The 5,305-nt window shown below is 40.8% G+C and overlaps 1 non-coding gene across 1 annotated transcript; it reads left to right on the top strand.

Annotated features, from left to right (window-relative positions):
• The first annotated feature begins 4,952 nt into the window (after positions 1 to 4,952).
• trnav-uac (transfer RNA valine (anticodon UAC)) lies at positions 4,953 to 5,025 on the top strand. The gene has a single exon. It is a non-coding gene; the product is annotated as a tRNA-Val (tRNA).
• Positions 5,026 to 5,305: the final 280 nt, after the last annotated feature.

Below are 5,305 nucleotides of genomic sequence, written 5' to 3'. Positions count from 1 at the left end.
TAGCTGCTGTGTGTGTAATCAATTCCTTCCTCATTCCAGTTTAAAATGCCTTCAATATAAAAAACAATAGCTGTAGATAATCAAACATATTACAACCCAGCAGCCTCTCCTCACATCTTTTATGTGTAAGAGTGTGTAGTTTTTAAGCAAAACTCTTATTTTCCCAGAAAAAGCTGGAACATCACAGTGCCCGCAGATTGATCGGCCTCCACAGAAATGAGAAACGTCTGTTTTCTGTGACTGAAGCCGAAGGAGGTGACAAGAATGAAGCGAGACGAGATGGCTCTGAACCAAACGGGCCCACAAAATGTTAAACCGCATTAGCCTCCACCCTCCTGACGTCAAACTGGGCTCCAAAGCTGGTGTTTGCTAATTGAATTAGCTCCTGCGGTCTTGTTAATGTGCGGCATCAACAAGAGCTTAACAGGAGTCGAGGTTTTGATTGGAGAGGAGCGGCGGCACAATAATTCCACGGCAAACAAAAAACGCTATCAGGAAGTCCAGTGGACAGACTTGGATTAGTGCTGACAAAAACATAATTGGATTTGCGGTCCAGTTAATTGAATGATTGTGTGAAGGCTTGGTGTTTGTGTGTTTGATGGCTGCAAACTGAGTTTAAGTCTTGATCCCTAATTGACGGGTGACTGTTTTTCCTCACAGGATTGAGGTGGAAAGAATGAAGGACAAAGTACTTTTACTCATGTACATCTTTAACTGTACTTCATCTATCTGACAGCTGCAGTTACTCGTCACTCGAGATAAAATATGGAAAAAGTTCAGCGATAAGTCCGCTCTTTCCGTGCCTTGCTCGAGGGCTCCTCAGCACTGATTAATGAAGAAGGGCACGTGATTGTTTGACCTTTTCCTCCATTTAACTGTTTGATTCTGCCCTTAGGCAAGAAATCAACACAAGGGTTTGAAAGACGAAACTACACTCCTGTTCACAATGACTATGTTCATTTGAGTTTTCACTTTGTGTTTTTGTGTTGCTCTTTACCTAAGTGTGTTTACACAGGAAATCAGTCCATCACTGCAATAAATTCCACAAGGATAATCATAAGAAGTGCTGACACACACACACACACACACACACACACACACACACACACATACACACACACCTATATACTTGTGAGTACTGGCCCACTTCAAGCATTAAAAATAAGATATGTGTTTGTTTTGTTTTGTTTTAATAAATGTCTTTTCAGTTTCCTAAAAATAAACTCAGATTCTCGCAACAATAACAAACCAAACATGTAGCTTTTCCATCGAGAATAATTTCTAACTTAAGGTCTCATCGTATTTCATTTATTTGCCTTTTCTTTCTGCTGTTAAGAGATAAACATGAACTGTGTTTGAGAGTCATTAATATTTCAGCCTTGTTTAAACTGAAAAAGATGAAATATTTAAGAAGCCATACAGTTTTGTTTTATTCCTTTCGTCTATAAAGTGTACAGGCCTGCTTGTTTGAGTAGCTGCTTCGTGTGTGTGTGTGTGTGTTCAGCGCAAACATTCAAAATCAGACAGGACGTGGCCCAGTGAGGCACATCGCTGATGAGTGTGCAGTGCACTGTGGGTAATTAGGCATCCCCGACTAATCAATCACCATATTTCTTCTCTGAAGGAAGAATGGAGGGAATTAGCAGCTGTGTGATTGTGTCGCGTGTTCAATACGCTGCAGCGGCTCAAAGCAACAACAGGTTTACAGCACAGTCGATTTCTCAGCTGCCAGCTCTCATTCCATCAAACATCAATCAGATAGACGCTCATGACCACGGAACATTTTGACACCTGATCAAATTTCATACGAGATGTTGTTTTCTTTCTTATTGATTTGTCAGTGAATGAAAAGTGATGTACCTTTAATTCATACACAAAATTGGAACAAGCATGTGCTGCTTATATCAGTGGTTTCAATCTTTTCTTAACTTCCTGAGCAATATAAATTCTATTATGACCTTTTAAAGAAATTAAAGTTCATTGATCGTGTTTATTGCAAATCCTCAGCTTCTTCTGGATCAATTTCAATGAGCTTGATCAGCATCGTCTGAGCTACACATCAGGCGATAGTTGCATATTTCCTTTTGGGTAAACCCTATTTTCACTCAACGTGTACAGCCTCGCAATTTCAATATAAAGTAGAGAAGAGTGATTTTGTGAGTGATTTTGTGTTTTTTTGCACACTAAAGCATTGAAAAGGTTTTCATTGATCCCTAATGAGAATATAAGAACATGTAAATCAGTGTAATGTGTCCACTTAAGTGAGAGTGAATGAATCAAGCATAAACATTAGGAAGAAGTGTCAGACTCAGACTCTTACAGGAGACTGAAGGCCACTGATCCCAATGGTTTGTGAGTTTTTAAGAGGATCTGTCTGATACGAGTCAGGAAACAACTTAATTCTCCCTTAAGTTGTGTCTGTTTGTGCCACATTCATCCACAGTGTCTTTGTTTGTGTGACACCATAAAACTCTTCCTCCTCTGCTGCTGTGTTTCATCTCTGTTCCTCTGTGAACCACTTCTGGATCTGAGTTCTGGAAGTCTAGAGGCTTTGGCTGGTGAAAGATTGTTTACTGCTGTCTGCTTTAACCACAGAGAGACATCAAAACATACACACACACACACGCACACACACACGCACAGACACACGCACACAAGCACGCACACAAGCACGCACACACACACCAGCTGCTGAGGCGTTCACAGATCATCATACTCATACATACTAAATATTAATACTCATCACATTTCAGCTTTTATTACCACAACAAAACACAGTATCCACACTGCAAAGGAATCATTTTCTTAGAGTCTGTAAAAGAAAATGTAGATGTTTGGTGAATTTTATAGAACTGAGGGATTTTTTTAGATAATTTGAATTTGAATTGTTCATAATAAAAGAAGCCCTTAAATATTTGTCGAATTGATCCTTTACAGTGCAGAGATCTGTTTTATCCCATGTTTCCTCAACCAAACATTCATTTTTAGACGATTCTAGAAATTTTGAAAACTTTCTTCAAGTGGAAATGAAGAACTTTGTAGTTATGTCCAGAATTATCTCCACTTTTTCTATTTTAATGGACTATAAGACTTTCATGAGCCAAAATGTGCCATCGTGTTCCAGAGGTTAATGTCTCCGTTTGATCACTGTGCTGTATAGTTTGTCTTGAGTGTGTGTGTGTGTGTGTGTGTGTGTGTGTGTGTGTGTGTGTGTGTGTGTGTGTGTGTGCGTGCGTGTGTGAAGCAGTGTGGCGTGCGTCTCCATCCATGTTTCTCCTGTTCGCCGTCTGATATCTCAGTTTGAATAATAAAGCAGGAGAGCAGGAGCTGCTGCTGTGTGTTTGGAGATAAGACGGTGAGGTGAGGACAGAGGTGGAGACAAATGCCAAACTGTCACTGCGCTGATGAGTCACAGAGGAGGAGAAAGGTGACATTTTAGCAGGGAGGAGGTGACGAGGAGGAGATTAAAGAGAAAGTGTGCAGGTTGGCCTGATCAAAAAGGTCACTAAACATGACGGCAAGCTCCTCTTGTCTCTCTGAACCAAACCGGCGTGAGATGAAGTAGTGTGACGCTTTACCTTCACCTCTCATCCCTGCAGATCACTCTGGCTGCGCTCCATCTAATCCTGCAGATTAACACAAATACAGTCAATTTGTGAGTACCACTGTGCGCCGTTTCACATATTCCAAGAATGTATTTCATAATTCATAAACATTGAGGTTAAACAGCTTAGATCTTGTGTAAAATCTTTTGGGGGAAATATTCATGAAACATTTTTACAGAGATTCTGTTCTTCAATCGAATCAAATCGAGCCTGAATGTTCTTGGACGGTTCTTTAAAGATATAATAAATGTTAAGAAACGGTTGGCTCTGGTCTATTGAATCTGTATTTCTGGTTGATTTTAAAGTGTTTTTGCAAGAAAAAAAAAAAGAAATCTGGCACTTTCAATGGCTGATTGACAATATAAATAAAGTGCAGATAAGTGTGGATAATTAAAAATGCAGCGTGGACACACTGAATCTCACACACTGTTTCATCCTGTCACTGATTCTTCACGATTACGACGGATTTCTGAGGTTTTGTGTGCTGCGGTAAAGACGACAGGCCGAATGTTTGACCTGATGACAGCTTTGAATATGTTCTGTGTTAGGAATGAACAGATAACATTGTGATTTATTCACCTGCTCTCCTGTTTAATCAAACCCACAACCGTGAATTCTAACTTGATGTGACAATTCAATCAGAATTCTACAGGCTGAAACGTCCAATTTATTTGCTTCTTCGTTTTTTCTATCTGTCCTCAATTCTGATCTCAGTGAGTGTCAACAAATCTACTTTTCCACTGCATTTCAGACAGACACATTGTATGTTTTATTTCTCTTTACTACATGAGGTTCTTTCTTACACAATCAAAGGTTTTCTTCCTCATTCAGGGTCAGGGTGGTCGAGTCCTTCTGCAGTCGTCCGAGGCCCCTGGACTTGTTGTTTGGTCTGCCGCACATTCCTCCACTCTAGGGGCTTCTACAGTTATGACAGAGTGGCGGGTAATAAACAGGCATTTGTCCTCTGAGGGTCGTTGAAAAGGCGATGAAAGCTCTCATCACACACTCACAATGCTGTCCTGCCGTCTCTGCCCTGGTATCATCAACCAGAGAGCAGTTTGCACCTCCGTTCATGTGCCTGTAACAAGTCCAACCACACTCACATGGCGTCCACGCTGTTCTGACCATCATCCCATCGCGTCCATGTGACCCGAGGAGTCACCCAGCCCGAGATGTGAACGACTCTCAGAGGATGAATGTTGGGTTACTGCACACCAATGACTACATGGATGAGTGGGGAAATGTCCCAATAACAAGACTACGTGTCCAGGTGTTCTTATCCAGATTGGAATATTACTTGCAGAGCACCGAAAATTTTATGTTTGATCAAATTGTCAGCCACTACAAGGTTCCATAGTGTAGTGGTCATCACGTCTGCTTTACACGCAGAAGGTCCTGGGTTCAATCCCCAGTGGAACCAGGGAACATTTTTTGTTTTGTCAATTCTCAAAATGAACATCACCAGTTTGAATCTTACCAGGCGCTGTTACGACATGCATAATTTTTTCTAACACCACCTTCTATAACGGACATCATTGACTGACCAATGGTATATTTTTAACAGCTGTGCAGTAAAGCACTCAGAGATTACAGCCACCTTGACATTTAGAGAGTATAAAGAACATATAGCTGAGATTCTTGGGAGGTGTAGAGAAATGTTCAGTCCTTTGTCACAAGTAACACACAGTAAAAACCCTTTA

The sequence above is a fragment of the Genypterus blacodes genome, unplaced genomic scaffold, assembly GCF_046128005.1.
Source record: "Genypterus blacodes isolate CSIRO-AG114 ecotype Tasmania unplaced genomic scaffold, CSIRO-AGI_Gbla_v1 ptg000067l_1, whole genome shotgun sequence".
NCBI lineage: Eukaryota > Metazoa > Chordata > Actinopteri > Ophidiiformes > Ophidiidae > Genypterus > Genypterus blacodes.
Note: the sequence above shows the minus strand (reverse complement) of the source record. Positions and strands in the feature narration are given on the sequence as shown.